At 37.6% G+C, this 11,624-nt stretch overlaps 1 pseudogene; it reads left to right on the top strand.

The window, feature by feature from the left end:
- Window positions 1–240: 240 nt before the first annotated feature.
- Window positions 241–10,293, top strand: LOC131078466 (phosphoenolpyruvate carboxykinase (ATP) 1-like; annotated as a pseudogene).
- The last annotated feature ends 1,331 nt before the right edge of the window (window positions 10,294–11,624 follow it).

Raw genomic sequence — 11,624 nt, 5'->3', positions numbered from 1 at the left:
TACGGAGACTCTGATGCTCTCAACATCATGGGTAAAAAAACATAAATTCCTTTGGTTTTTTTATTCATATTTAGTGATGGTCTTTCCTGGAGACAACAGTTTCATTGAGGCATTTTGTCAAACAGTTTACATGCCCTGTCAATGCTTCCACATTTTGTAGAGGTGTTAAAATGTTTTATGTTATGTTGTATGCTATTTAGTGCTTCTCTTGCATCCCTGACGAGGGAAAAGGGGCCCCAAATGATTCATGGAGATCTAGAAACGACAAAGGCAAGAGGGCAGCCTCTCAAGTCCTTAATTTCTCCCAAACCCACCATTAGTGACAGTTCTCTGAAGCTCACCCATGTTCTCTATAATCTTTCTCCTCCAGGTGCAATGCCATTTATTTGTATTAATTGTTTATTTAGATATAAAATCGTGGATTAAATAAGTTATTGTTGACAATTTGTGTGTGTGGGATTTGTGTTGTTTAAACAAAACCTTATGAGTAGGCTATAAAGTATGAGAAAGGGTCCTTCATCACTTGTACGGGTGCTCTAGCTACCATGTCTAGTGCAAAAACAGGCAGATCACCAAAAGACAAAAGGGTTGTGAGGGAAGAGACATCTGAACAGGATCTATGGTGGGGAAGGTATAAACATGAAATGATGTTTTTTATATTTGTGTAGAAATGTTCTTTTAAGAACTGTATTTTTATCAAAGTTTTGGATGACACACTTCGATCTATTATTATTGATAGTGTAAAGCAAAAAATCGCGATCGAACCCTAGTTGCTCTCCCCTCTTCCAACTCCGAGGAGAGAGAAGGGAGTTTCACTCTAGGGTTGATGGTTTTCACTTAGGGGAGAGACTTTACATTCAAAAGAGGGGTTGAAAACCCACAAGATCCAATCCCACGCAATGCAAGATTGGATGCTAAATGAGTTTCAAGGGTTATGACAGCAAGACTACCCTCTTTTGTAAAGAATGTGCATAGAAGAATTAAGCTAGGAATGCATAGAAAGTGAGAAAGATTCGCTTATAAACTGAGATAGGGATATAGGATGAAGCTGCGGACCTGGAATTAGCAGTAAAATGTCGATACGGCGCTGTCCTGTAAATTTAAGCGAAAGTTGCAGGGACGATGGCGCCCGAGCGCCACGGTCCTCCGAAAAATCCGCGAAACGAAGGGGGATCTGTTCATCTCTGCACAAGGATTCCAGATCTTCAATTTCAGCCGCGTACCTGCAACCTTGTTGTAAGGATGTTTGTATCCTTATGTGCGAAGGTATAGATGTTGTATGTTGTAGTAGTATGTTGTAAGTGATCTCCTCTTCAATGGTTGAATCCTTGTCTTGAATGCAACACTTAGCCTTGAATGGAGACTTGAAATGATCAATTGCTTGAAGGAATGCTTGAATGCTTGAATGCTTGAGTATAGTTTCCACGCTTTTTCCGTCATGTATGTATCTCCCCAAATGAGAGAGGAAAATGTAGTTTATATACTTGTCATTTAGGGCTGATAGACTGATTTTCCCGACCTTAGGCCGACCAGGAAAGATAATTTTCCAATTTGCAAACATAAAGACCCGAAGTCCAAAAGAGACCGGGCCCAAAATAGGACCCAGGGACTAGGGCGCTGGGCGCCATGGTCCTGGAGGACCAGGGCACTGGGCGCCCTGGTCCCACCTCCCAGGACAGCAGGGTGCAAAGGAGGTTCAGGCCAGGGTGCAAGAAAATGCAGTTTTCAGTGTCATAATCAGGTTTCGAGGTCTCCATTCAGGTTGCGTGTTGCGTCGCCATCGTGAAGACCCAAATGCGGTCGAAATTGCAAGTGTCGCAATTTTAGGACGCTACATTTAGCCCCCACTTTAGCGGGAGTATGTATGCTCATACTTCCGGTAAAGTACAAGGAAACAACATTGAAAGACTTTCACCACGTCAAGGAGGCAAGATACACCAAGCCCCCAGTGGACTAAGGATCTTACGACTTCGATTGACAAAGTAAAAGGGAAGGTCACGAGGGAGAACCATGACTGTCAGTAGTAAGGTTCCCTCACTATGAGTCATGCAAGAAAGATATCAAAAATTTTCAAGGCAAAGCTAAATTTGCCAAGAAATTCTCAAGTATCTTGAAAAGATATGAACAGGATGTATGCCCCCCTACGTTAAAGCGATCGCACATGCCTCACCGGGGGTGATTGCTTTAAGGTAGTGATACATATAAGAAAATGAAAAAGGGAAAGGAGCACGTTATCACAAGGATTTAGCCCCCAAGTGTGAGATAAGCCCAAGGATAATAGACACAAAACACAAAGCACGAGGTGACTTCGCTTTCCTTGGGGTCAGTATGCTGTATGATAATTCATGTATATATATCATATGTATGTATGCAGAACTGTTCTTCATTCCCCAATCAAGGAAGGTCACCTAGAAGAAGGGAACACATGTGTCTTTTGAGTCAACATGAGAGAGATCGAGAGATCTCAATGCTTTGCATCGTCCTCAAGTAGACAACACTAAGGACAACAAATAGAAGAATGAGAATAACGTATAGAGGAAGTAACACAAGAGAGGAGGAGAGAATCTGCTATGCTAATGTAACTAGTCTAGCACGTCATCTACCCCCCGATCTTGCTGATCAATGTTTCGGGAAGGCAGGGAACACGCTAAAGGAGGAACATCCAACACAGCAGATGGAGCTATCACAAGATCCAAACAAGGGCTATGTTCATGTTCCAAGCCACGTTGTTCTTGTCTAGGAGCTAGGATAAGTGCTTTAGAAAATTCATTAGATAAATGGTTATCAATATCAACAAGTTCATATTCACTATCAGAATGAACAAGAGTAACATTATGAATAACATTTTCATCTATATCATCATCAAGATTTATAAAGATAGGGTCTTTAATTCGCACAGGATCAAGACCATCATGTGTCTTATGTTTTGGAGATTTTGGAGAAAATGGAATAATGCTTGTTGAAGGTGTTTTTGGAGATTGCAAAGTTTGAGAAGCAGCTTCTTGAGCTCTAAGACGACGCTTTCGTCAGCGTTCACGTGCAGAACGATTCCGTCTAGTCTTAGTAAGAAGTGAAGAAGATTGAGGAGGAGGAATGTTCTCATCCTTATCACTTGGGTGTTTAGGTTGTGGTCTCTTAGGCTGGATAATAGGAGAAGAAGAAGGTCTCTTCTCTCTATAAAAAGAAGGAGGAGGAACTGCTCCATACAAAGGAGGAATATTTGGTTTAGGAAGAAGACCAAGTCCATCATGACGAGGAGGGATAGGTCTACTTTTAGGAAGTTTATTAGATATAGACATAGTCATATCCATAGGGATGGGTTGGGAATCTTCTTGAGGAAAGACATTAGTTTTATCTTTCAAAGGAAGAACTTCCTTCTCAAGAACGATAGGAATATCAAGTTTAGGTGTTCTAGGTTCACTTAAAGATAGGATCATATCTGTTTTCCACTTTTGATAAGATTTGAAAAGATGATCACTTCGCGGGGGAAGAGATTGAAATTGTTTAGGCCACAAATAATCAATAGGAACGCTAGAAGTTCTTTCAGCTGGTTTAAAGAGACTATGATTGACAGTAACAACTTCACCATTATGGGGAAATTTCAAACACTTATGAATAGGAGAAGCAATAGCTTTCATGGAAGATAGCCAAGGATAGCCAAGCTTCACACGAAATTGTTCGGAAGATGGAATAATAGCAAAGTTCACATCAAGGGATTTGTTATGGACCTCAATAGGCAATGTAATAGAACCAATTGCAGGAGAAGAAAATGCATCAAATAGTTTCACAATCACATCTGTTTTGTCATATATCACTTGATTCAATTGCAAAGTAAAAAGAAATTCTTCAGTAATAACATTAACCATGCACGAAGGATCAATAAGCACTCCACGGCAAGGTGTATTCTTGACTTTTGCAACTATATATAAAGGACCATCAGGTGCCCTAATGGTTTCACTGGAATCAAAGGTGATGGAAAGTTCTTTAGGGTTTTCTTGCTGCTCTACAAAGTTAATCACATTCGGAGTCATAGACACAAGACCATCAGATGAAAGAGAGGAATCATTAGTCTCAATCGCATTAGAGGTATGAGAAGGTAATGGATCAGTGAAAATCTGAAGATTTTGATTAGGAGGAGCTACAGATGTATTGCCTTTATCATTCACTCCAGAAACAGAGATAGTATTATTATCAATCAAATCTTGAATTTTACCCTTTAAAGAAAAACATTTTTCAGTATCATGCCCAGGCTGACGATGAAATTGACAAAAAGCTTTGTTATCAAAATAAGGTGAAGTAATCTTTGCAGGATCAATTTGTCTTATAGGAGGAAGAGTAAGCACATTTTGTTCCAATAACTTATTCATAATACTATGCAATGATTCATTCAAAGGAGTATACTTTCTTTCTTTCTTGAAAAATTTAGAAATAGGAGGCACACCTGATGCTGCATTCACATTGTTGTTGATGATGTTTTCATTGAATTTGATGGAATCTCTGTTCGGTTTAAACTTCCCAAATGGTTGTTGACTGCTATCACCCTTATCACTCGGAGCCATAGGATGTGATTGTTCCATTTGACTCACAGTCAATTGATAATTGTGAAGAGTTGCACACAACTGTTGGAAAGAAGTAAACTCAGAAAACAGAAGTTTGTCTCGAATATCTTTTTGTAAATTAGAAATAAAGATTCTTTGAATATCATTGTCAGGCACTGGAAAAGAAATTTGAGCATACAAATGCTTATATCTACCAATGAAATCAGTCACTTTTTCTTTAACACCTTGTTTACAATGCATTAAATCAATCAAAGTAACTTTAGGACTTATATTGTTTTGAAATTGTTGAATGAAAGCATTCGCAAGTTGTTCGAAAGAAGTAATAGAATAGGAAGGCAACGAGCAATACCATTGTAGGGCTTTGTCTCTTAATGTTCTAGTAAACAATTTTGCAAGCAACCTTTGGTCATGAGCAAAATCGGTACATATTGTTTGAAAAGCCTTAACATGTGTCAGAGGATCACCTTTACCATTATAAAGCTCCAAATGCGGGATTTCAACATGTTTAGGAGGGATAGCTCGAACAATGTCAAGAGAAAGTGGGCTCGCAACATCAAATGTGGGCACACTAAACTTAGATTGATTCATAGAGGCAATTTGTTGCTGTAAAGAAGAGACAGTTTGTGCAAGATTGTTAATGGTCGCTTCAGTCGAAGAGTTCATATTAGATGTGTTAGATTGAGATGGAGGTGTTATGTTATTGAAAGAAGGTAAAGAGTAAGGTGGTGGGACCCTATGATAATTAGTCATAGGAGATGATTGGATAGGAGGAACACTACAAGGAGGAATGGAATGATTGAATGAATTGCCCCCTTGCGTCATGTTCATTTGTGGAGATGTAATAGGAACACTCATTGAAGGAATGAATGAAGAAGTCGGATTAAATGAAGGAAGAGGGTTAATTGAAGAAGAAGGATTGCCCCCATGACTGGTGATCACAGGAGGAATGTCTTGTGTAGAAGTAGCCATTATGTTTGATGTAAAGGTAGGTATGCTAGCAATAGAAGTCATCAAAGGAATAGAATGATTGACTTGAGTAGGAGGTTGTGTATAACCCAAATTTTCAGCACAACTCTTCATAGGCATCACATTCGAATCCACAATGTGTGCAATACCACGCAAAATATCAATTCCATTCTTATCACTTTGAAGCATACGTTTTAGACCCTCAATTAAAGGAAGAGCTTGACTATCAGGGTATTCTTGAGACATCCATTGTCGAAAATCATCAAATTGGTTATCCAATTTTGAAAGTTGTTCTACAGAAACCTCATGGAGAGCTTCTTCATCATTAAGAGGATTAGAGGAATTACCCATGTCCTCGTTAAAAAGGCTATTCAAATTAGGTTCCATCTCCTCGGTAATTAAACCTCGGAAAGACTTAATTCTACGGCTTCGTCTAACGGGAATAGTGTAAGTAGGGCTTATTGTTGTAAAACTCATGCACTAGAGAGAGAGAGAAAGTTTTGAATTTAGAGGTAGCAATTTTCAGTAAAATCAGCCAATCTTCTGGATTTAAGCTGTTAAATACAATCAGGACAATCTCCCGAAATTTCAGAAAAAATGTCAGGGACCGTGGCGCTTCGGAGTGCACACGGTCCCGACAACTTTTTTCGAAATTTGCAGGGATGAAAGTTATGATGATTTTAGAGCTAATCTGAAAAAATTGAGTGATTTTATGATCTGTAGATAGGCCAAATTAAAGTTGCAATCTCGAAATTGAACCCTACCAAGATTGTCGAAAAATGCAAAAATTTGAATTTTGAAAAAGAGAGGGAAACTGAAATTTTGAATTTTATGATTTTAGAGGAAATATCAAGAGCAATGCAAATTTTGAAATTTAAAAATTGACTCAATTTCACGCAAAATTCAATTTTGAAAGCGGAAATTAAAGTTGTTGTAATTAAGCACTTAATTTCAAAAGTCACAAATTGTAAGAATTTGAATAAAGCACTGAAATTTTTAATGAATGCAAACACACTTTTCAGATTTAGGACAGTAAGAACACAATTTTGACACAAAATTTCAATTTCAATGATTTTTGAATGATTAGAAGCGTTAATCCAAGCAATCCCTAGACCAACTTTGACTTTAGTTTTGAAAGTGTTATAATTGATAAAATCAGCCAAAATTCTAGATTTTAGCAGGAAAATACAGTAAAATCTAGCTCCCGAAATTTCGAAAAAAATGTCGGGGACGATGGCGCTCGGAGTGCACACGGTCCTCGCAACTTTTTTCCAAATTTTCAGGGATGAAAGATATTGTGATTTTATTGCGGAATCCAAAGTTACAGCTGATTTGGAAATGTTTTGATCAGTGAAATTGTCGGACAAAGGTTGAATCAAGAGGGTTTCAAAAATTAGGGTTTTGACACTTAACCACTTAATTTTCAAAATTAAAGCACAAATATGAATTGATAATTTGTAATAGAAGGGTAGATCTGAAACAAGCATTAACATTTAGACATTTCACAAGCTTAATTACTAAAAAGAAAATTTAGGGTTTTTATGCAATTAACCTCTAAAATTTTGCCAAAGATCAAACATGGAAATGTAATCAAGGAATCCAATTTTCAGATCTAACCATGAATAATCAGAAAGGATGTTCACGTCGGGTTCACCAAAATGTAAAGCGGAAAATCGCGATCGAACCCTAGTTGCTCTCCCCTCTTCCAACTCCGAGGAGAGAGAAGGGAGATTCACTCTAGGGTTGATGGTTTTCATTTAGGGGAGAGACTTTACATTCAAAAGAGGGGTTGAAAACCCACAAGATCCAATCCCACACAATGCAAGATTGGATGCTAAATGAGTTTCAAGGGTTATGACAGCAAGACTACCCTCTTTTGTAAAGAATGTGCATAGAAGAATTAAGCTAGGAATGCATAGAAAGTGAGAAAGATTCGCTTATAAACTGAGATAGGGATATAGGATGAAGCTGCGGACCTGGAATTAGCAGTAAAATGTCGATACGGCGCTGTCTTGTAAATTTGAGCGAAAGTTGCTGGGACGATGGCGCCCGAGCGCCACGGTCCTCCGAAAAATCCGCGAAACGAAGGGGGATCTGTTCGTCTCTGCACAAGGATTCCAGATCTTCAATTTCAGCCGCGTACCTGCAACCTTGTTGTAAGGATGTTTGTATCCTTATGTGCGAAGGTATAGATGTTGTATGTTGTAGTAGTATGTTGTAAGTGATCTCCTCTTCAATGGTTGAATCCTTGTCTTGAATGCAACACTTAGCCTTGAATGGAGACTTGAAATGATCAATTGCTTGAAGGAATGCTTGAATGCTTGAATGCTTGAGTATAGTTTCCACGCTTTTTCCGTCATGTATGTATCTCCCCAAATGAGAGAGGAAAATGTAGTTTATATACTTGTCATTTAGGGCTGATAGACTGATTTTCCCGACCTTAGGCCGACCAGGAAAGATAATTTTCCAATTTGCAAACATAAAGACCCGAAGTCCAAAAGAGACCGGGCCCAAAATAGGACCCAGGGACCAGGGCGCTGAGCGCCCTGGTCCCACCTCCCGGGACAGCAGGGTGCAAAGGAGGTTCAGGCCAGGGTGCAAGAAAATGCAGTTTTCATTGTCATAATCAGGTTTCGGGGTCTCCATTCAGGTTGCGTGTTGCGTCGCCATCGTGAAGACCCAAATGCGGTCGAAATTGCAAGTGTCGCAATTTTAGGACGCTACAGATAGAAAAAAAATGTTAAACAACTTTTTTACACAAATGCAATGGCTATTGTTATTATTCTATGATGAATGTCATTCCAAAGGTTGATATAAAAATTTATTCTATGATGACTGTCATTCCAAAGGTTGATATAAAAATTTCTGCAATTTTTTTTAAAATTCTATATGGAGATTAAATTTTGTGGAAAAAAATTACCTTATGATGGATCAAAAGTGTAATTCTCATGTTACACAAAACGTTTTGTAAAACCCTATCAGATTTGTTTATCAATATTTTAGGTGACATTTTATGGTAAATTATTAAGATAATAATCACAAATTTTATAGCTATTATTTTGATGATATATTTTGATATGTAATTCAAAATATACTTTTATTTTCATGATGACAGTTCACAAAATGTAATCGAAAATGTCAATTACAATCATCTAACAAATAATGAACAAATCTCATCATTCTTAATGCTGATGGTCAACCATGATATACAATGCAAAACATTTTGTTATCTATATGATGATAAAAAACGAAGCATGATCTATTAGTTCATATTACTGAAAATCATATTTTGATGAAAATCTTATGTTTCTTTTCATCGGTCTATTCAATTATCTGTTCTAGTGATTATACTGAATATATTGAGCATTATAACATGTGTACTCTTAGAAATTTTTGTATTACAATTATACTATATTATCTAATATCTTATGCTTCCAGTGGTTCTCCAAACATTGAGATGGATGAACAAACATTTTTGGTCAATAGAGAGAGCTGTTGATTATCTGAATTCATTGGACAAGGTTGGGATTGTTAACTAATTAATGCATTGAGTTCAATCTAGGAATCTGATTCCTCATGGAAGATTTCCTAGACAGTGAACGCTAAGGATAACTGTGATTATTTTCTCTTTGAATCAGGTGTTTGTGAATGATCAATTCCTCAACTGGGATCCAGAGCATAGGTTAAAAGTGAGGATTATCTCTGCAAGAGCCTATCATTCCCTCTTCATGCATAACATGTAAGAGTCCAATGCAGTGAGATGATTTTAAAATTGCCCAAAACAACTCCTTTCAGAGATTCATTTAAAAAATATTTAGACTTTACCTCTATACAATTGTGAATATATAAAATATTCTTTGCTTTCATGCAATTCATTCTAGAATAGTTAAATTTTACCACCATATAATCATAAATATATAAAACAATTCTACATGGCCATCTCTATTGTGGCTTAACTATAATCTCCTAAAATTGAACTATCTTGGAGCTTTTGTTCTAATCTAATCATCCATTTACATGTTGATCTAATTGAATGCATGTCTAGGTCAACTGATTGCAAAGCAGGCCTTTAGTTTGCATTTTCTAAGAATTAGAATTTTGATGTTGTACTTGTGCTGAGATGATATATTCAGGTGTATCCGACCAACACCAGAAGAACTGGAGAACTTTGGTGTACCAGATTTCACCATCTACAATGCAGGCCAATTCCCATGCAACCGATACACACACTACATGACCTCATCCACAAGCATAGATCTCAACTTGAAACACAGAGAAATGGTGATCCTTGGCACTCAATATGCTGGGGAGATGAAGAAGGGCCTCTTCTCAGTCATGCACTACCTCATGCCAAAGACAGGGATACTCTCATTGCACTCTGGATGTAACATGGGCAAGGAAGGAGATGTTACACTTTTCTTTGGATTGCCAGGTATGTACATATATTGTTTAAAAACCTCATTCCCTATGCACTCTATGATTTAATAAACAAAAGTCTAGTGTTTTGTATTATCAAAGTCTTCTTGTAACCGAATTTACTAAAATATAGTGGTTCTGTAATATAGGAACTAGAAAGACAACTCTTTCTACAAACCATCAGAGGGAACTCATAGGAGATGATGAGCATTGTTGGAGTAATAATGGTGTGTCTAATATTGAAGGAGGCTGCTATGCAAAATGCATTGACCTGTCAGAGGAGAAGGAGCCTGATATTTGGAATGCCATTAAGTTTGGAATAGGAAGCATACTAATCCTACCAAATATTTAATGAAGGCTTGATGTTGCTTATTCTAGCAGGTTGATTAATAGGACTAAAGTTGCCCAGTAAGTCCTCCGGGCCATATGTAATATGACGAGATTGAAAAGAAGGGTAGTCATAATACCAACTCACTATGATGACTCTTATGTGCCCCAAACTCTTGAACCAACCTACTAAAGGTCAGCCCCCCGCCTAACCCCAGCCGTAAACCCCCGACCCTATAAAAACTACGAGGGGTGCTGCTTCTTCTCCAGGGAATGAATGCTACTAAAATCTGATCCCGAATCATTCGAGAGATCGAGGGCAGCTATAGAGTTGGCACTCCCCCTCTAGATATATGGGCCTCCCCTCCCCTCAATGATATATGGTATTATCCACATTTAGTTTGAGGTTGTCGAGGCCCCGGCTACCTATATGGCCCGACGGTTATGTCCTTCACTCACTCTTTGTCCTACCTAACTTGTCAGTTGCATACCCTATTCTAAAGCACCCGTTTTAGCACAGGCAAAAGAGGATTCTGACAAAGGCTATGGAATCTGGATAACACCTGTCAGTTGCATAGTTCATGTGCTTTGTCTATGCTTCCACATTTTGCATTCATGTCTACAAAAGAAGTTGCAACTAATAATCCCCCTTCATGTTCCTGAAGCGCCCATTTTGGCAGAGGCAGGCTGCCAAGGTTCTTAAAAATAGAATAAACGTCGCAAGAAGTGGGAAATCCGAGGTATAAAATGAAATTTGTGAAATCTTTTTATTGTGGTATAAATCTGAATCTTTTTATTGTGGTGATCTAATGTGTGAAATTATTTTATTGTGATTTAAAATTTTGAATCATTCATTTTGAAACTTTGATAAGCATTTACAGTCATAAATTAATCTAAAGTTGAGGGTGATTTAATTGAATGCTTGTATACAATCTGTGTCGTTTGAACTTGTTTGTATATACATTAATAAGTAAGGCCTTGAAATAGAAAACTTTACAATTGAGATCTAAGCATACACATACATTCTAAGTGACAGCAAAAATGCTTTTTATGTGTTCTTAATGGTAAGTAACATGTTTCTTCAGGTCTCTTCTAATAAAGCATCAAAATTACCTCTTACAAAAGACTTTCATTTGGAAGATATTCTCTTTCTTTAAAATCACAAAACAAATTTAGGTTTCTTTGTTTCAAGAAATTTGTTACCTTACATTTTGGTTAAATTCTGTTTTGAATCAAGAACACGACTCAGCCAAAAATTCGCAATGGTGTTGTGGCTATGTCTATAAGTTCAAAAGATGATTTTACTATTGAAATGCTAAGATCCACATGCATAGAGTCCCTTCTATGTGAGTATTG

Source organism: Cryptomeria japonica, chromosome 7 (assembly GCF_030272615.1).
Source record: "Cryptomeria japonica chromosome 7, Sugi_1.0, whole genome shotgun sequence".
Taxonomy (NCBI): domain Eukaryota; kingdom Viridiplantae; phylum Streptophyta; class Pinopsida; order Cupressales; family Cupressaceae; genus Cryptomeria; species Cryptomeria japonica.
Note: the sequence above shows the minus strand (reverse complement) of the source record. Positions and strands in the feature narration are given on the sequence as shown.